Raw genomic sequence first — 22,031 nt, forward strand, 5'->3', positions numbered from 1 at the left:
TGTGTGTGGGGAGGGGGGCGCTCGGTTTGTCATGCTCTACCCTCCGGGTCGTCAGAGAGAGGTCAGTTTGTTGCAGCTTCGCTTTGTGTTTTGGATATTGCAGAAAAAAAGACGATGGTGTTGATGTGAGGCTGCGGGCTTCAGATGGTGTGGAGGTGAACGGAGCGCTTGGTTTGTGATGCACCACATGCCAGCTAAGAGGAGTGGGTCCACATGAAGTAGAGACGTAGAGAAGGGGAGAAGAAGAGGGCTTGATTTGATTCTGTTGCAGCTCCACTTTGTGTTACAGAAAAAAAAAAAAAAACACATGATGCTGGTGATGTGAGGGGAAGCTCCAGCTGAGGGGGAGCGCTTGGTTTATTATGCACCACATCCCAACTGAGAGGAGAGGGTCTAGATGGAGAAGCTGGTAGGGGGAGGCTGGCTGGAAATATAAGATGCTTGTGCATGTAGAGGGAAGCTCAGCTGGTTCTATTGAAGGGAGCACTTGATTTGTCATGCATGACATGCCAGCCGGGGGGAGAGAGAAGGAGGTGAGATGATGGGCTGATTGGCTTTTTGTTGCAGGAAAAAGAGAATTGATGCTGGTGAATGTGAAGGCAAGCTCCAGTTCATGAAGTAATTAAGGGAGCACTTGATTCATGATGCAGCACATTCCGGCAAAGAGGACAGGTTGTAGATTATAAAGGAGATAAGAGGGTGGATGGTTTGATTTTGTTTCAGTGATTTGCAGTAAAACACATGAGACTCTTGTGTTTGTGAACCTCCCAATTTTGAGGTTATGAAGGGAACGCTTGTTTTGTGATGCATCACAGCTAAGCATTACAGGGGGAGATGGGTAATGGGAAGAGAGTAAAGGTTGTTGCAATTCCACCTTGTGCTTTGGATGGAAAATAATTGTTCCAGTGGATGTGGAGGGAACCTTCAGGGTCTGAGGGGAGCGCTTGGTTTGTGATTCACCACATGCCAGCTGAGAGGAGGGTACATGAGGGAGAGATGTAGAGAAGAGGAAAAGAAGAGGGCTTGATTTGATTCTGTTGCAGCTCCACTTTGTGTTGGACAAAAAAAAACACATGACGCTGGTGATGTGAGGGGAAGCTCCAACTGAGGTAATCACAGGAGCGCTTGGTTTATGATGCACCGCATCCCAACTAAGAGGACAGGGTCTAGACGAAGGGGAGAGATAGAGAAGGGGAAAGGGGGGAGGCTGGAGCACGTTGGATGATTCTGTCGCAGAGAAAAGCAAAGCTACACTTTGCATTGTGAACATTGGGCATGATGCATGTGCATGAGGAGTGGAAACTCCAGCCGTTTGGAAATGAAAGCACAAACCAACCTCTACAAAAAGATGAATCAATCTAGCCACCTAGCTATCTAAATCTATCTAAAGGAGCGCTTAGTTTGTGATGCTTCACAGGCCAGGAGGAGAGAGGACATCTCTAAATTTCCTTTGGTTGCAGCAATTTGTTGAAAGAGCGGTTTGTGGTGGGGGAGCAGACGATGTGAGGATGCTGTTGAAAGTTTGGGCTGAAAGTCAAGTGAAACTGCTCCAGAGGTTAAAGGAGCGCTTGGTTTAACAGGGTCGTGTGGCTGGAGGAGATGAGTGGGAGATAAAAGTGCACCATCCTGAGCTGCTACAGAGATGAAAAGGGAGCGCTTGGTTTGTGATGTGATACTCAGCTGGGAGTGGGTAGTTTTTACATTCTTTGAGCAAAATAGAGCGCTTCATTTATAAACCATAACGAGCCTGGAAGGAAGGAGACAGTTTGTTTTTGTCTTTTGTTATGGTGTGTACTACAGTGTGTTGCAATGTGAGAACTGATGTGTAAAGTTTACACACAGATGGTCAGCAGGTTTTACTGTTAACTGCACCAGGAGTGGGAGCGCTTGATTTACCATGCATTACAGGCCTTCGAGGGAGATTTTTGTGTTTTGTGTTTATCTGCTTTGCATGAAGCTGTGATGCAGGAAAAACGTGGGTGTTTACACACATGGGTGGTGCAGGCTCAGCTGTCAGCTGCAGCCTCAGGTCCACAGGAGCACTTGGTTTGTAACACCTTACAGCCCGAGAGGGAGAGGGATGTAGTGGGACAGTTGGAGAGGTTTTTCACTCTTGCAGCTGCTCGTTGTTTTGAATAATATTCATCTTCAAAAACAAATCGCTCAGCTTAGAAGGGAGCACTTGGTTTATGATTCATCACACAGCAGGGAGCCTGGTGCAGCTGTTGTGGAACAGATGATGTGTGGGGTTTCAGACTGCTGTGCTCTGTGTGTCTGGGACCAGCAGGTGGAGGGCAGGCAGCTTGGTTTGTGTTACAGTTCCTGCCTGGAGAGACGGGTGGTGTTCAGGTTTTGGTGCAGCATACATCTGATTTCTGGTTTGCATCAAATTCAGCTGAAAAATGCGAACGCACGAGGTTTGGAGTCTCAGCAGCTTTTTAAAGGGAGCACTTGGTTTTAAACACAGTACACACCAGTGGGGAGGAGTCAAATGGCAGCAGGGAGTGTTTGATTTGAACGTTTGCTTGATAGTAGAATTAATACCTGCCATGGTTTTTGCTCTGTTCCCTTTATGGCCTCAAAGTTTTGCAGCTGTTCTGAATCATGGAGTCAATGATTATCATTTATTGATCTGCTGTTTGACATGGATAATTTATTTTGACAAACACCTGCATGGAAACTCATATCAGATGTGATGGTTTGCTCATGTACAGACTGATCTTCTGGAGAAAAGAAACTCCTTCTCTCCTTGAAGGTTAGTTTATGAATGTAGCTAAACTTCAGCTGTATAACTCACTGTGACAGCAACACTCAGGCTGTAGGAAACACACACACACACACACACACACACACACACACACACACACACACACACACACAGGTCATACACAACATCTGTAGTAACATCATTTCCTTCTTGTTTCATTTGATCTACATTGCAGCTGGACCTTCACTCATTAGTAAACCATAGTGTGACACACATTTACCTGAAGAGACGACTCGTGTCTCTGCTGATGAGGAGAAGATATTCAGAGGTGTCAGAAACAGGGGAAGAGCAGCTTTGCAGCAGTGATACAACTGAAGAAATAACTGAAGTACCTTCCTCTGCAGGACAAGATAACAAGGTCAAGACAGTAGATGAAAAGCAGAGTTGCCCCACAGACCACAGAGCTTGTGCAACATCATTGCTGCATGTGCAAAATTGCAATATAGAACATCCAGTGTGTAATTCTCTCACAGACACCGTGTGATTCAGGGCTGCATAGCATATTGTCTCAGCATCATCGTCTTGACGTGAGCATGTGCCACAGTCACATACAGGACGTGCAAAGTAAAGTAAATTAATTCGTCATGCTAAGACTTTAAATGACGAATGACCAAGAGCAGTTTGTCTAATATAACATGATTTACTCTAATACTAAGGTTCCTGATACAGGTTTCTGAATATTAACTGTAATACAAACCTGCTGTATGTACACTCCCCTTTGTCTGTTGTAGGTGAATATACAGACTTTCCTAGTAGGACGTTGATGCTTATCTCTGCTGGATTGTTGAGATGTTAAGTTCTCTTGAGCAGCTGCATCCATCTACACTTACACTACATCTACACCTACACTACACTTAACCGGCTGTGAACAGACAGAGGAAGTGAGTGAGTGTGAGGTGGGGTCTCAGTCACCCGAACAGGCTCAGACTCGCCTGCTTGGCTTTAACATCTCATATCAGTGTCACTGTTTTCTCTGGAACTCAGGTTCATTCTCCTGAATTCACCTGAGGTTCAAACAACATACCTGGAAATACTGCTCATGTCTTTCAGATGAACTTCGTTAACTTCATATTTACGATGAACTTGCCTGGCAGATGAAACATTTCGTTCACTGCGATTTTTGATAAACAGTTTATTTGACATGCTGCACAGAAATATGTTCTTTAAAGGTCTGTAGAAGTACGTTCATGTTTGTTTTTCATTTTTCTACCGGTGCATGTGTTACCAGATGATGCAGGTTATTATTTGACATAGAACAGTGTCTTGTAATCCTAGGACATAAAAATAAAAACTAAATAACATCATTATATGTTGAAACTAAGGATCACTGTGTTGTTCGCTCAGAATGAGCCCTTCATATCTCCATGGGCAGCAGGTCCTCTAGCACAGAACTTCCCAGAGCAGACCAACCAAACACTGACTCTAAAGAGGGGCTTTCATGTTGTTATGTTCCCTTAAGGTTACTGTAGGTTCAATCAGTAGAATTATTCATTAGTTGATTAACAGCAAATTAATTGGCCACTATTGCTGGTTCCAGCTTCTTAAATGTGAAACATTTCTTCTTTCCTTGGTCTCATATTATAATAACTCAATTTGAATGAAAACAAGACATCTGATGATGTGCCTCAGTTTTGTTTTCTGTATGTTTTTGTAGTCAAAATGATTAAAATAATCAGCAGATTACTTGACCGTGAAAATAATTGTCATTTGCAGCCTTAATTAAACTGACAGATAAAATCGGCAGGGTGACGTTTGCATGTAGATGGCTGATAAGGAGAAGAAATGCCAGTGATTAGAAAATGTGTAGAGAAATTTTTATCTCCACACAACATCTCAGGACTAAATGTAGGAAAAACTACAAATACAAAAACAAAAAAAAGGGACAACACCCTGATGAAGGGTGTTGTCCCTTCATCAAAAAAAGATGTCCCTTCATCTTTTTTTTTGTTTTCTGTGAGCTGATACACAGAGGAGTTGATCTTTTTATGCTTAGCCCTTAGACTATTTTCCCTTCCAAGAGCACCAGGGGTTTCAGGGACACCAGCAGCGCTCCAGTCCACTTTTCTGTATTTCAAATACAAAAACCATTTAAACTCAGTCATTAATGAGATGTTCACAGGTCCCAACTAGTGAAGAAACAATATAAAAATGTAATCTACTATAACCATAATCTATCTTTCTAACTATAATCACAATTATAGTGACCAAAATGATCACAGTTATCAGTATTATCACAGTGTTGTTAAAATGTGCTGAAAATGTTCAAAAATCAATAACACACAACCTGAAATCATTTCATCAAGTGAATGTTTGCATCATTAAAATAATAACATGTCCAACACACATGCTATTAGTATGTGAACAAGGGAATAGTGAATGTACTATTATTATTATTATTTTCATTATTTTCCTGCTGTAACGTCTTTTTAGACACAGACACTGTAGACACACGTCTCATCTGTCCAGCACGGTGCCGTTCAGAAACACCACAGCCGCACTGATGACAGTGAGCTGCAGCCCTGAAATAAGTTTTAAAAACACACAATCACAGATCGAAGCCTCTCACCCGGAGGCTCAGCAGCTACAGCTCACTCTCTCTCTCTCTCTCCTGTGTCTGTGTGTGCTCTGTGTGCATGTGATGACATTACTCCAAACAGAAAGGTAAACTCATCATGCAGTGTAAAAGGAGACAATCGTCTCATATAGTGGATTTAAGCAGGTTTTTCGAAAGTGAGTAAACTTTGGTGTAAAAAGGTATTAAAAAGGCAGAAAACTCTCCGGAGCACCTGATTGACACAAAACAAACCCACATTACGGTAACAAACAGTCATAGTGATGATTGAAATTTAAATGGTAATAATAACCGTCTGGCATTTCTGCCGGTAACCGTTTCATCTGTAGACCCAACAGAACAACGCCTGTTCTGTTTGTGCAGCTGCTGTAAATGTGACTATGCTGAGTTGTAAATTGTTGTTTCTGGTGAAATGTTTGAAAATTTGCCTCAAATTGTTCATTCAACAGAAGACAGGAAATGTTTAAGAACCACATCCTGTGTGGACAACAGCAATGACTGGACTGTTGTCATGACACACACACATACACACCCACACACACCCACACTAGAAAACAAGCAGAGCAAACCTGCACAAAGTACAGAGATCATCTCTGAGTCCAACCAAAAGGAGGAAACACACACAGATAAGAATCAGTGTTGATTACAGATGTTAAAGTAATATTGTATTATTTTACCAATATTTCTGATAGTTGCTGAAAAAGACCTGAAGCTGCTGAAAGTGCACATTTATCAGACATATAAGACAAAGAGTGAGCAATGAACAGACAACAACACTCAGTAAGTGAGAAGACACATGGACAGAAATATCCTGATGTTATCAGCTGACGACACTCTGATGCAAAACTTTATTGAAACATCTGGGTGAATTTGCAGGTCACAAAGTTCATGAAGTTTCCAGATTATCTGTGTACACAAAGGAGAACACACCATGACCATCTGACAGAGGGAGTGTTCTGGCTGCTTAAAGCATCTCATCGGCGTAGCTCGTGTTGTCGTCGCTCATTCCTACAGACAGCCTCATCAAACAGTGATGCTTATACCACTGAACTGTTTCCTCACCGTTGTCATGGTGACAGACTCCAGGAAATCTGATGAGCAGCTGTAGAAATATCTTCCACTATCATCACCATCCTCAGGCCTCACTGGTACCATGGCATGAATACACAAGAGTACTACAGAGTACTACAGAGTAAGACTGGTTGTTCTCTGCAGCTGATTTTCTGTCTGCTTGATGCCTAAACCTCAATTAGACCAAAAGTTCATAAGTTGAGAGGAATCAGACATAAGTGTGACTCATCATCCTGATGTGACAGACACACACACACACACACACACACACACACACACACACACACACACACACACACGCTTATTCTCAGTGTGTTTGCTGTGAGTTCACTCCCATCATGCTCCTTTTCATCCTCTCCGGACGAAGGCGTGTTTCTGCTGCAGAGCGGAGATTGATTCACACGCTGATGGCAAGTGTGTGTATGCTATATGTGGTGTGTGTGTGTGTGTGTGTCTGTGTGAGCGTGAGCGTGTTTATGTGTGTGTGTAGCACTCAGGGTAAATTAGTCAGTGGAGCCGCAGACAGAAGGTGCATTTGAGTTATTTATTCCTTTGAGACTGCAGTGGTGATGTCATGTGAACACTGGTGAGGTCAGAGGTCACCACTTTTTAATCCAGCCCTCTGATTGGCTGTATGTGGTTCTGTGTCTGACCTTTGCAGCGACCACTTTTCATTTTCAAAATTTCTAAGTTACATTTTTAAATCTTCATCAGATTTTAATTCTGGACATACACACACACACACACACACACACACACACACACACAGATAGAACACACCAACAGCATGCTGCTCATAGCGATCAGATGACGCACCGGCCTCTTTCAGCCTGGAAGTGAACATGCTTGGCCTTGTCATACTGGCACTCTCACACGCATAGACACACACACACACACACACACACACATCCTGCCTGCCATTGTTTAACTGTCATAACCTTGGCTTTAATTTCCTCTGTGCCATTTTACTTCTGTAAATGATCAATGCTGTCTGTTCTGTTAAATTTAGTTTAGGTAGAGCTGTGTGTGTGTGTGTTAAGATGCAGTTTCTTGATCGTTAATCCTTAGATTTCTTTCCCATAAAACAACATTACAACACCAACCATGTGTCAGCATCCGAGATCATTGATATCTCTGATTTAGTTTCATGTTGAAGGACGTGTCCATCAGTTGTGGAGCGACAGCGGCATCTAGTCCTGTCTTTTCTTTAGGCTGGGCCGGCCATGGGCCAGCGCTACATCTGCAAAAATCCATGAGTTAGTGGTACACTTTTTACACCCAAATTAGCAGGTCTAACAGGTCTTGTAAACTCAGGTAAAATTGCTAAAAAAAAAAAGGACAGTTGACTTCTTTCACACTGCCGCACAACTGCAGTGAGCAATGTGAACACAAGCAGAGCACACACACATAGATGCAAGGGAGACGGAGTGAGCTGTTTGCCGCCGTGCAGATCGGTAAAATGGAGCCTTCACTTCTCATTGTCGGAGCCTCCGCGTGAGACGCTTCGGTCAGTGTTTGTTTTTGAAACTTATTCCAGGAGCTCACTCTGTCATCCCTGAGCTCAGGGTAGCTGCAGTGCTTCTGGTGTAACAGCACCGTGCTGGACAGGTGACAGGTGTGTTCACAGTGTGTTTACACCACTGGTCGGCCGAGTGTTGGACTCTTCCTCTTGGTCCATTGCTGTGTTTCCTCAAAAAGTGAGTGTATTTTTTACTCCCTCTGTTTGACATGTAGATGGTCATAGCGGTGTTTTAGTACGAAGCCTCGTTTTGATCCGCTCTTGTTTGCCCTGTTGAAGTTACTGCATTATGTGTTCATACAAACTCAATACTTCCTGTAACTGTGTCAGCTGCTGAGCATCAGAGAAGGTACGGCTGCTGGTGACTGCCCATAACAAGAGGTGCAGCCCTGAGCCCACGGTTGATGCCACCATGGTGCCAACGAAGCGCTGAAAGTAGCATGATTATATTTTTGCGGTAGAAATGTACAATATGCTTTACTGGCATATACATTATACGACAGGCACCAGGAGTTTATCCCCCTCTCGTCTCTATATCTCTGCCTCTGCTGGATTATTTTTATCTCTGTGGGGACAAAATGTATCCCTCCCAAAGTGATAATGGCGGTGGTGGTTCGGGTCGCGTCACTGAAAGTTGATTACATATGTGAGTCCAGTCCTGGAACACACACGCAGCTTGCTGTCAGTGAATGAATGACAGGCACACAGAGGGCCAGTAAAACTTAATAGATCCCACCAGGATTTCTCCCACATAGTCTGGCCATATGCAGGTTTTTATCTTATTTTTACATTACAGTCATTTGTGACTGTGAAGTGCATTCAAGCCATGTAGGAGCTAGACGGCAGGCAAAACTGGGAGCACATCCTTTGAAACCCTAACCCTAAAAACTCAACCAGTCCTCCAACCTGAACAACCAACAACCCTCAAGGAGTGTCCCCTGAAATAGCGTCCCTAGGGTGGCAGGTGTACTGGACCTTGGTTGTCATGGTTACGATGATAAACATGTACTAAGATAACATGTACTAAGAGCGGCGCACCTACCTTCGTCACAATGGTTACTATAATAATGGTCGTGGCTTAGTTAGGTTTAGGAAAATATGGTGATTTGGGTTAAAATAAGTACTTCCTCAACATTAAACAATCTTTGTTGTCATGGTTACGATAATAACAACGCATGGTCATGGATGATGAAAACAACATACACTGCTACTCTCACATGGGAATCGAACACCGCTCTCCTGTGTCACATTCCTGTGTTTTGGCGACCCATCCATCCACCCCAACATCCTCGTGTTGTGGACTTTGTTGTTCTATAAACTACACCGCTGCACTTTTCTCTTTGCTCCTGTCATAATTATTACAGCCACTAGATGTTGCCCAGCAACAAAACCTAACTATGGGTCATAATAACCTGCTGTACAGACGACCTATGGGCTCATTTCTTACTCTTAAAGGTTTTTATTATCATTTTAATGTAAACTGATCATCGTCTACTGCTGCCCCTTCACATTAAAAGCATTTAAGCATTTACGCAGTAAAAAAAAGGGGAATTATCCTTTAAAAGAAGCCCACGGTCAAAAGCTACTCCTGGTCTTCTGATATCTATAAGTGTCTGATATGGGTCATAGACTCTGCAAGTTCAGTAGTAGCAGGTAGTATTTCTGTGTATTGCAGTTCACATTGTAGTATTACTGGACTGAAGTTGGTTCAGGAAACCAGAGAAGAAGAAGGAGGAGGGAGAGTCTCCTCTCTGACAGAGATGGAGAGGAGTATTGATGAGAGTATTGATCTCCTCCTCTCTGGTCTTACTCCTCACTCCTCCTCTCTCCTCCTCTCCCCTCCCCTCCTCCTCCTTTGTTCCCTTGTTCTTACTGTTTTATTTACAATTCATTACAATCATTTAATTCTCATTTATAGCTGCTGTATAAACCCACAGTGACCTGCAGGTGTGTCAATGCTCCTCCTCTCCATGTCTTTTTGTTTTGTCCTCCTAACCTTCCTTTCTCCCCCTTTTCTCTCATCTCTTTCTCATCCCTCTATCTTCATTTCCACCTCTTTTCTTGTTTTTTCCCCTCCTTTCTCTTCCTCTCTATTACTCCTACCCCTCCTGCATTCTTTCTCTCTCTCTCTTCATCTTCTTCTATGTGGTAATGTGAGAGGATCTTTGACAGTTTGTGTGTGTGTGTGTGTGTGTGTGTGTGTGTGTGTGTGTGTGTGTTACAGATTTTAATCCCTGCAACTGTCGGCTTTGATCAGCCTGCTGGAAAATCTGAATCAAGGAAATGAAAATTGAATAATTGTTGAAACAGATTAATAAGAGAATGAAAGTAGGTGTACAAATAAAAGACAAGGGACAGCGTCCCCTACAGGTGGCAGTGTTTATTACAGCCACGATTCAACAAAATTCAGGAGGTCATTGAGTCAGTAAAGGAGAAATCTGGTGATACACAAAATATATGGAGGATATTGAAAATAAACTGTCAAATAATATTTTATTAAACCTCACATAAGTAACTCAAACACACTGCAGAGGTCACTTACATTCCATCAGCTGTGAATATTATAAATAAAGGACTTTATATTTTTATATTATAAATAAAGGACTGCTTAAATTGTTTTTACGATAGCACTTGTCCGCATATGCATGCACACGTTTAAGTTTTAAGTTTATCATTTTATTCCTTTAAAGTTGGACCAGTCTGACTTTACAGCATATTTTATATTATATATTCTATATACTTACTGGATATTTTGTAATGTTGTCTGTCTTGTGTGGTCTTCGCCACTGCTAAAGTCAAATTTCCATTCTATTTAAGTTTAATGTACAATAAAGTAGTCTGAGTCTGAGTCTGTGATGAAGAGGCCCGCTCACTCATCGTCTTCATCATCTGTCAGGTCCGTCCTCTTAACAAAAACACTGAATGGTTCCCAAACTTTTCCAAACATCCTGTTTTAGTTTGAGTCACTGTTTCCAATGGAGCAGTTAAAAGCAAAACAAAACAAATGCACTATTTCCTCCTGGTTGTTTGATAAAAACTACAGCAAGCAGCAGTTTGAGGAAAATACTTAAAAAAATGAAACTATATGTGTGTATGAGGAGTTTTTAAAGATTTACGTTGTCAGTAGGAACCACTGAGCTCAGATCTGAGAGGTGATGAGAGACAGACAAAAAATATGAATATAGTAAATAAATATAGACTAACAACAGAATTATTCTTTAAAATGAAAACAAAACTTTCTTACAGCGCTGCAATGTGAACACTTCATTTCATGGGCCACCAAAACCATCAGGAGTCGTCCTCAGTGGATCATGAATATTTTTATTCTGATCTGTAAACATCAGCAGGGTTTGGTTCTGCTTCAGCCCATTTTCAATATGTATAAAAACACATCTTTTAGAGAGTGTTGGACTTGCTGATTTTCAGGAGACACATAATAAAGCAACAGTGCTCTTGTTTTCAGTTTATTAATAATTAGACAAGAAACTGACTGCAAGAAATTTACACTTGTTAGAGCTAGAGTGATTCAGTTGTTGAAAGTTGAAAGGTGTCATACATTTCAATTTCAGTGAAAGTGATTAAAAACTCCTGGATCTGCCCCTTAAACCAGATCCACTCTGGATGAAAACAGAGCCTTCTAGGCGGAGGTAATAAACAGATGTAGTAGAAAATTCAAGATGAATATTCACATTTTATAAATCAGGTTACAACATCTGGGGAGGTAAAAATACCTATGTGTGTGAGTGTGTGTGTGTGTGTGTGTGTGTGTGTGTGTGTGTGTGGATGGCAGTATATCAGCTAAGGACAGTCTCACACCTATAATTGAAGCAGAGCTGCCGTCGTCTCCATGGAAACTCAGCTCCCGTGTGATCCAAGGATCCGTCTTTTATACTGGACTCAGATTCATCAGGTGGACAGACACACCTGCTCCAGATGAGTGATCACGCTGCTCTGTAACTGCTGGGTGTGAAGATAAACACAAGTCCCACACATCAAGCTGATGATTCATGAGATCCTGTGTCTATCAGTCCTCCTGCCCCTCAGTGGTCAAAATAATCAGTTCACTCAGTCCAGTTTTTAAGAGCTAATTAAGCAACTCGTTTGGACTGGGGCCTCATTTTCTCCAGAAGACTGTTGTTTAATTAATTGATTAACCATCTTTCACTGCGATCACACCATCTCGAACTTATAAAGGTGTTCATATATACACGTATGTCTACACTCACATTTGAATGTACGCTCATGTATTTTCCACTTATCTCTTTTTTTTTTTTTATCTAACTTCTCCTAGTTATAGTTCATGAAATAATCCCATGCCTGAACAAAACCATCCAATTAAACATTTCCTCACAACAATTTGCAGAGTAATGAAAACGTAACTTATTTTTGCTCATCATCACATAGAGGTTTGTTGGAATTCTGATGCTGATGAAGCTGACTTTTCCATGAAAAAAAAAAAAAAAGATTTGTGTAAAAACCAAGCATCAGCCTCCGGGGCTAAAGCCTGCAGTTCTTCTAATGACCGCTAGACAGTGAGTCAATCCCTGTAGACTCCCATGTTAAAGTGTCCAACTTTACAGCAGAAATAAACAGCGACGGTGGGGCAGCCTCACTCTGAGCTTCAGAAACCTCTGGGTGACGTCACAGAGGCTAAGTGCATCTTTATTTACAGTCTGTGGTAAAAAGAGTTTTTTTTCTTTCAAATTCATTTAAATTTTATTTTATTTGTATAGTACCAAATCATAATATACATTATCTCAAGGCACTTTACAGGATAAAGTTGAGATCCCACTTTATTTTTCTGGTCATTTCTGTCTGCCTGGATTTCAGACTTTGGTTCAGGTGAATCTTCTGGTTCCTCTCTAACTGTGACATCACACATAGTTAAAGTCTTTGTTGTTCACTGACGTCCAGCTGTGGCAGCAGCTGCTGCACCAAGTACAGGAAACCTGTGCAGGGGCTGAACATCATTAACCGTGATAAATAGCAGGGCTATAGCCAAGTACTGACAAACCCCTCCCCCAGTCCACAGTTTTTCCTAACACGTCACACGCTACGTAGCTGTGAGACCACACCTCCTACAGGTGCTGCCCAGCCCACGTCTCTCTGGCCTTTGTAAACATACTGGAAGAGGATTCTGGGTACATTTGAGAGGGTCCTTCAGGAAATGTGAGAGAGACGTTTTGAAACTGGAGAAACAAAAGACAGGAAGACAGAAGAAATAAAAAGTTTCCATGCAGAGACAAGAATCCTGATCCAAGCTGATGCTACATCTGACACTTGGCAGTGAGACAAGTCACCAGACAGCATGCTGCGTGTGTGTGTGTGTGTGTGTCTCTGTCTGTGACCTTGACTGCTGCCCTCGCCTCAGGGGCTGGATAGACCCAGTCCCCCCAAACACCCCTCCTAACACACACACACCCCTGCAGGCTGTTGTCATGGTACGAGCCTGCCCTGAGGGTGGTTTTCAGCTTCAAGCCAGCTTTGTGTGTGCGTTTGTGTGTGTCTGTGTGTGTGTGTTGCGCTAAATCTGTCCACAAACATATAAAGTTAATTTTCACCCACAGCTCCTCCTGCAGTCTGGATGCATTCAGCTCCGTGTTGCAGCTCAGTCAGATCTGCTTCAGGTCAGACCACGTTTGAATAAGGTTCACATAACAAAGCCAAAAAAAAGCGTGATGGAAACAAAAGACAATAAGACACAAAGTAATGAAATGAGAAGTAAAACAAAGTCCCTCTCAGTACACACACACACGCAAAGATTTCACATCATCGGCAGTGAACGCAGCCTGTTGTGATTTTCAAACTGTTGCTTTGTCAGCAGATTCACAAATTTTCTCTTTAGGTGAGAAAATAGCTGTTTAGATTTCTGCTGCACTGTAACATCAGATCCAGAGATGAGAGGAGGTCGACCTTCATCCTGAGGGTGACAGTGTGACCTCACCTGGCCACATTTCAGCAGCACTCAGTAGGAACAAACAGAGGCAGTGTGGTGAATATTAGATCATGTTTTACTGAAAAAATACATTTCAGTCAGGACAACACGTAAATGTCCAATGTGTCGTCTTCGGATATTTAATTAATTATGATGAGGTTCTTTGGTTTATGATCAAACAGCAGCTCAACTAAAGATGTTGGCTCTAGACATCCTGCTCCCCAAAGGACCAGCCTTTAGTTATGGAACCTGATGGAATAATATTCATTTAAACAGAGATACACAACAGTAATGTAATGAGATCACACTGTTGATGTTTTTGTGGCAGACACAAACACACACACACACACAGTGTCAGTCTTATGTTTGTGTGTGTGTTTCTTGGAGAGCCCAAGACGTTGTGAAAGGAGCTGATGAATATTTGATGTGCGCTCTGGGAGGTCGGGTTGCACTCAGACACACAACAGACCAACAAGCCATGTGAAGGACTCACTTCACAGTGTGTGTGGTGGTTCTGCTGCTGCAGCTCAGGAACGTTAAAAAGCTGCTTCATTAACTGAGAGAAATGACTGAAGTGAAATCAGACATCTGCTCTGATGATTTAAAGAAAACAACCTTTACATTTAAAACCTGTGTGTGCGTGTGTGTGTGTGTGTGTGTGTGTGTGTGTGTGTGTGTGTGTTAGACTGTCAGCTGTGTGTCAGCGTTGAGTCTGATTCAGCTGCAGACTGACTGACGGCTGCAGTTATCTCTAGCTCCTCTGTACACCTGACAATCTCTAAGTGTGTGTGTGTGTGTGTTTGTGAGTGAGAGAGAGAGAGAGAGAGAGAGAGAGAGGCCTTGAACTGCAGATTACCTCTGTCAAATGTTCTTCCCACACACACACGACACACACACATACCCTCTCTGTAGTAACAGTGCTGATGAGAGTTTGGTCTGAGGCAACGTGCTGACACTGTGATATGTTGAGTAAGTTGTGTGTGTGTGTGTGTGTGGGGGGGTGTGTGTGTGTGTGTGCGGGCACTGCGTGTGTGTGCCAGAGGTATCAGGAGGACAACATGTGACCCACCGCCTTCGGCATGTGACTCTCTGTCTGTATGTGTGTGTGTGTGTGTGTGTGTGTGTGTGTGTGTGTGTGTGTGTGTGTGTGTGTGTGTGTGTGTGTGTATGATTTTATGTTTTTGGACGTGACCTTTGACCTCTTGTTCTCCCTTTTTTTTTTGTTGTTTTTCACTCAGATTCTCACAGAGCTGATGAACATGAAACCGTTAGTCACAGAAATGATAACACTAATCATTAATCAAACATCTGCAGGTTCAGCATCTTGAATATGAGGATTTGTTCATTTTGGGGTCAGAAAGGTCTCAGAAATCATTTCAAACACAAAACTGATTTTCATCTATTTGTGCACATATTTAATTTAAAGTGTCTTTATTTTTCTACAAATCTTTCCCACACATTCACAAAATGAATGCACATATGAATTTCTTATGCAGAGTTTTCTTTTGCTTTGACAGATTTACACAGACTGGTATGAAACCATAACAGCCTTTATAAGAACTGCTAAATGACTCTTTTTGACCCTCACTGCAGCCCATATTTCTGGACAGTTTTTCCATTTGGAGACCTCAGACAGCTGCGGTAACTGCCAATATATTAGTTGGGGATTTAGCTTTTCAAATTAAATCTTGTAAACTCAGGGTTTAAGTAGATTATTATAAATAACCATTCCCACTATAATCATGACTCACATCACAATATCTGCCAAAATAATTGCAATATGATTTTTTTTCAGCCCAAATGTTAACAAATACAAACAGTTCATTTGTTGATGGTCAAAACTGCTGTTAGAATTTCCAGTGCAACAGTGTGTGAAGTTTCTCTTCTCCATAATATTCACACATGCTCTCAGATCTGCACCCAGACATATAACCTATAAACGATTGAGAATTATTACGTTTTGATGGAGTGTTTTTATTTAACCAGCACAGCTTTTCCAGCCTGGTCATATGATGCTACACTGCCAATCAATGAACCTCGAGTCAAGAGGATGTGTTAAAGGTCCATATAGTATAAAGGTAGATTATAAAGCAGGTCTAGCTTCTATATTAATACTGTGAAAGTATCAAAGCCTCAGTCCACAGAGAAATGCACACAGCCTGTATTCAGAAACAGAGCCTTAAAAAGAGCCGTCAGGACTTCTGTAACTTTATGATGTCACAACAAAACAGTCACTGCTCTCAGCCACTCAGAGCCTCTCTTCTGATTGGCTCACTGACCCGTTGTTACTAAAGCTCCAGAGAGAAGCCTGACAGAGGAGATGTAAAACTACACTGAGACAGTTTTTGGTTCTTAAAACCACAAGTATATCTTCTTATGGATATGAACACTTCAAATAAAACGCTGTAGAAGTTAAAATATGGACCTTTAAAGATGTCCAGTTATAAAGATGGTCGAGACTGTTGATGTTGACCACAACAAAAAAAAAACCCTTTGCATTTTTTCCAAAGCCCTCGGTTATTGCAGCTGTTATTGTCATTGAAATGATAAAATACCTTCACTTGAGAAGATTCTGTCTCACTGGACCTCTTTGATTTTTGTTGTAAACTCATCTTCCCGATGTTGTAGCCGCTGTCTCTGCTGCTGACACAGGCTGAAACTTCTTTAACACGTCAACGTGTCTAATAACATCATTAAAATCTCATTTCCACACAAACAGTGAACAGGAGAGACATTAATTCAGACTGTGGAGGGAAGGGAAGTAACTGAAGACAGATGGACAGAAAATCACATTCACCCAGAGAAGGAGGAAACAGAAACAAGATGAGAACTGGATCATATTCAGAGAGGAGAGGAGGAGGAGGAGGAGGATGAAGAGGAGGAGGTGACAGGGAGTCTCTGTACTGAATCAGATCAGCTTCCTCACACAGAGTGAACCATCTGTCTACCAGAGACACTCTGTGTGTGTGTGTGTGTGTGTGTGTGTGTGTGTGTGTGTGTGTGTGTGTGTGTGTGTGTGTGTTCAGCCCTGCCTACTCATTTACTGTACATGAGTAATGGAACCATCCAGGCAAATGGACAGTGTGCATGCGTGTGTGTGTGTTTATGTGTGTGTGTGTGTGTGTGTGTGTGTGTGTGTGTGTGTGCGCGCGCGCGCGCGCGCGTGTGTGTGAGAGAGATCCACTTTCATTAGATTAGTTGTTTAAATCTCTCTTTCTCTCTCTCTCTGAGTTTCAGGTATCTCTGTTTCCTCTCAGGCAACCATCTGCCACCACAGCATACTGTGTGTGTGTGTGTGTGTGTGTGTGTGTGTGCGTGTGATGATGCTGGAGGGTTAAATCTATGAGCCAGATGATGTTGGTGATCTTTTGATGCAGGTTATTAATCTTTGTTAGAGCTGGATGAAAAGACTGATTTTCTGATTAATGGTTAATATTATCTGAATTATTTGATATTGACTCTTAAGATCTCAGCAAACGAGTCCGTCTTTGCTGGATGTTGTGTGTGTGCTGTCGTTACATGTTGTGAGTGGTTCAGTAAGAGCCGCAGGATGTGTAAAATGTCGACTTTGTTGAAGTTATGTTATTACAACAAGTGAACAACACTTGTTGGTGGTGGTGCTGGTTTCCTTGAATTCTTGAATTTTACATTTCAGTATCGTTGAAATGTACAATATTTCCATTATTTCCCATCACTGGTTTTAATGATCTTAACAGAAAAAAACATCCACTGAAGTTTTCTGTGGTGGTGGGACTGGATCCGCCTCAGTTTCCGGACTATGGTGACTCAGTGAGACTGATCTGAGCTGAGTTTGTGTTGCTGTAGAGATATGATCTCTGGCTGTGGAAGTGAACAGTGAGTGGACTCTACTGTGTTCATTCTGACCAGCAGCTAACATCTGTCTGCAGCTGTCTGGCTGATGTCAGCAGCAACACACTCTCAGTGGACGTCTGTAGCTAAAGTCTTTACTGAGGGTTCATGAGCAGCTGAGTGAGACAGAGTTTATTATTTAAAACATGCAGAATGATGACGCCTTTTTATTATTAGTCTCAACTGTTTCACACATGTCGGCCTGAAAGATTTAGATGTTTCATGTTTCAGTCGTTTTACATTTGCCAGGGAAAATAAATCACTGCTTCACAGAAGATAATTCGACTTCACACAGTTTCATATTCGAGGAAACAACAGAGCTGCTCACTTGTTGAACACTGAAGGAATTTAAGTTCCCAGGGTAAACTCTGAGAAACGCTTTAACTCTGTTTATCAGATGTGACTGAATCATTGTGAATCGAATCAGATTTACTGGACTTTGTAAATCAAACTGAATCAGATCAGTTCAGACATCCAGCCCATCACGAGCAGCAGAAACACTCTAAGGTGACGTCTTATCGTGTGCTGTGTGATGACAACTAGCCACAAAGGTAATGTCAATGTCCATGTTTTTTTTAATTATAAGGCAGGTCTAGGTTCTATATTAAAACTGTTAAAGTATCAAAGCCTCAGTCAATGCACACAGCCTGTATTCAGAAACTGAGCCTTAAAACAAGCCGCCAGGACTTCTGGAACTTTGTGATGTCAAAAAAACAATGCCTAAGCCCCGCCCACCTGAACCCACCATCCAAACTTGCAGGATTTGGTTTCTCTGAGTGTTTACCTGAAATCTGCTACATTTTATTGGATCACTCAGAAAACAGTCAGCCAATCAGAAGAGAGGCTCTGAGCCTCATGGAAATGGAAATCTCACTTAATACGATATGGGACCTTTAAGAGTTTCATGCAAAACAAGCTAACAAGGTGAAGCTGCTGTTGACCATTTGTGATTCAAACTGAAATCAGCCAGGTGGCTCCACAATAACACACACAGACACACACACTGATAGACACACCATGATCTGTGTGTGTATCAGTGTGTGTATCAGTGTGCAAAGCTGCTCAGTCATGTGAGCTGAGCTGGACCATTGCTGGCATCTATCAACTCACACACACACACACACACACACAGAGCTGCAAGGAGACATGTAGAACAGGCTCAGTAACGTTACACCCTCAGTGTTTTGTGAATGTATTTATGAAGCTGAATAAAAACAGCACAGACTCAGAGTGGAGGCTGTTCTTCTCCTGATAGTAATAACATCATATTACAGTCAGTCTTTCACCATTTTTGTTTTGTTCATTCAGCTTCAAAAATGCATCAACACAGATGATCATTTCTACGCTGACGACACACAAATTTCTCTTTAAGTGCAGAACAGACGACTGCTGCAGTTGAAGAAGTTTCGGCTTTCGACTTCTGAAAGTGACCGAATCTGCCTTTTTTTCATGTACATAGCAAAACCAGAATAGGTCTTACACAGGCTTTTACAACATCCAGAACAGGTTTTGGTTCTGAAAGCTGGTTCCATTTTGGATCCAGTTCTTGGCTCCAATGCTAATAAATCTCTAATCAAACCTTTTTCTCTCCAGGGAAACAGGGAAACCTCAGCAGCTTCTCATTTGTTGCTTTCTCTAAAATGACGATGTCGGTGGCAGTAGATCACAGCGGCCCCACTTCAGGGCCGCACCCATCCAGCCCATGAAGGTGTGGCCCTTCATAGCCGTCATAGACTGCCAAGGCTGAACCGAAATAAGATGGTCTGGTCTACAGAGGATTTTCGCTGTTCCCGCCCTTATGCTCCTGTTGCCTAGCAACCTTGACAGTCCTGCTGTTAGCTGTTGAATTTAGCTGAAGTTCCATAATTACATTTGACAATGTAATCCTCAGGCTCTCTGTCTGTGTTGTCTGCTGACATATTATTTTCATTACCAGCTTCAATGAATCATGGGATGGGTTGGGCCACGAAGGCTCCACCTGTTGGAATCTCACCACTGTGACACAGTCTCTCTTCAGATGCAGCCTCTGAAGGATGAGACCCCTGAATTCGGACTCAGTTTACATCAGCAGTGGCTAATTAATGTTAACTAATGTCAAACTTCAGTCTGTTAATTAACGTGCTGACTGCTGACTATGACTTGATTAAAACTGTAGTTAATGACAAATGATGAAAGATAAACTTAATGAATCAGGCCCTCACCTCCATCCTCCCTTCCTGCTCCTTCCTCACTCCTTCCTTTTGGTATGTTTCTATGGCAGCAGGGTAAAAAGGAAAAAGCAAGAGTTACTAATATATATTGGTGCTGATGGAGATCATGAGAAATGTGTGTGTGTATTAGAGTGTGTGGGAAAAATGTCTTCTGTTGGCATGTGAGGGTCATACTGTGCTGTACTGTGCTGTGTGTGTGTGTGTGTGTGTGTGTGTGTGTTGCTGTATGCACTATATTTATAACCCACATAGCTGAGCCCCTGAGGACTGTGCTGATGTTACATGCTCAGTTTCAGTAAATGATGGATCAAACTCTGTCGCTTTCTGTTTTCTTCTTCTCTGCTAAAATATGTTCACACCACTGCAGTTATGTCCATAAGTCAGAAAACACAGAGTTACAGTTTTTGGATGAATATAAGACAACAATTGTATTGTTAAAATCAAGCGTTTGTTTTCTGTCAGACTAAAGACACATTCACTGCCAATGTTTTTATCTGTTCTAGTGACATGACTCTAGAGAGTCCCTCATCCAACGTCCTGAGACGTTCATGTTCTCCTCAGGATGAAGTGAAATTACTGATGATCCTCTGACTTGTCATCTAGTGCCATCTTCAGGTCACATTTTAACACTTTAGCTGCGTCCTAGTTCGGGGTCTCATCCTTCAGAGGCTGCATTTAAAGACCTCAAGTTTTAGTGATGAAAAGTTACAAGAGACAGGAGCCGCACTTTGTGAGGCAGTGGTAAGGGCAGGAACACTTGGTGACACAAAACAGAAATCCTCTGTCGGCCAGACCCTCCCATTTTGGTTCGACCGTGCCGGTCTACTATGGCTACGAAGGGCCACACCTTTGTATACTACCTCCTCTGATGGATGCAGTCCCTGAGTTAAGATACAGCTTTCATGACACCTGCAGAACTAATGATGGACCCGTCAGATTTAGCTGGACATTGTGTTTACTGCTAATTAGCAAATGTTAGCTTGCTAACAGACTGGCACGTTATCATTGTGAGCAAAAACAAAACATAAACTGGTGTTATGTCAGGAGCACCTGCCTTTAACAGAACTTAATTTTTCTCATGTTGAAGAAATCTTCAATCGGACAATTTATGGATTTACAGAAAAAACACAATAACTGTTCTCTGGTTCATGCATTCACTGCTTTTCTCTTTTATATCTGTGTAAACTGAATCTTTGGTTTCGTTGGTCAAACCAGACATTTGAGGACGTCACCTGAATTCTTGGAAACTGTGTTGGATATTTTACACTATTTTCTAATATTTTATGGACTAAACAAGGTGATCGATTAACCTAAAAATACTCAAATAAAGTTTAATATCAGAATTGACTGATGTATGATATTATGATATGGTGTGAAGAAACTCAAAAACTTGTCAGAAAAGATGAAATGAAAGGAAAGGATGAATGCAAATATAAAAACACTGAGTTTAGGTTCAGTACAGAGCAGTGAAACCTGAAGATATCCCACACACACACACACACACACGATGAGGATAAGGTGTTGTGGTTAATTGGTTGGTATTTCAGTTTCCCTCCAGATGTGGCCCCTCGCTCTCTAAATGCCCTCTTTGTGTCAGAGGCTGCTCGAGTCTTTTTCCACAAACCCTCTCATTCACAAGCTGCTACCTGACTCCGCTCACCTCCACCTCCCAGACGGGTAGGGGGGGTGGAGGGTGGAGGGGTGGGAGACGGCGTCTGGGCCTCAGTATCCTGTAACTACACTGGTCCAGACTGATTCCACATGCAAATGGACTAAAGCTCTCACTTGCCACAACAAAAGCCTCAAATTGACTTTTGTTAAGTTGGTTCAGATCCTACAGATCCACAGCTGCAGAACAGGACCAGGTTTTCTGACAACAACAACAACAACAACAACACACTTCCCTTTTTCCCTAACTGACCAAAGAGCATCATACTTTTATTTTTCTCAGACAATTAGATTTCATTTATAGCTAATTCTGGACAACATGTGAAATTAGGATTCAGTTTTCATGATGCATTTCTGTGGAGCAGTCATTCATGAAATAAAGTCTGTAGTCATAAAATTATCTTTACTTTCTCATTAAA

The 22,031-nt window shown here is 42.0% G+C and overlaps 1 protein-coding gene across 2 annotated transcripts in view; it reads left to right on the forward strand.

Moving 5' to 3' along the window:
• Positions 1–22,031, forward strand: part of mgat4b (alpha-1,3-mannosyl-glycoprotein 4-beta-N-acetylglucosaminyltransferase B) — an 87,957-nt gene that overhangs the window by 331 nt on the left and 65,595 nt on the right. The window lies entirely within an intron of this gene.

This window comes from Trachinotus anak, unplaced genomic scaffold (genome assembly GCF_046630095.1).
Source record: "Trachinotus anak isolate AG129_WGS33_773 ecotype Australia unplaced genomic scaffold, CSIRO_AGI_Tana_v1 ptg000021l, whole genome shotgun sequence".
NCBI lineage: Eukaryota > Metazoa > Chordata > Actinopteri > Carangiformes > Carangidae > Trachinotus > Trachinotus anak.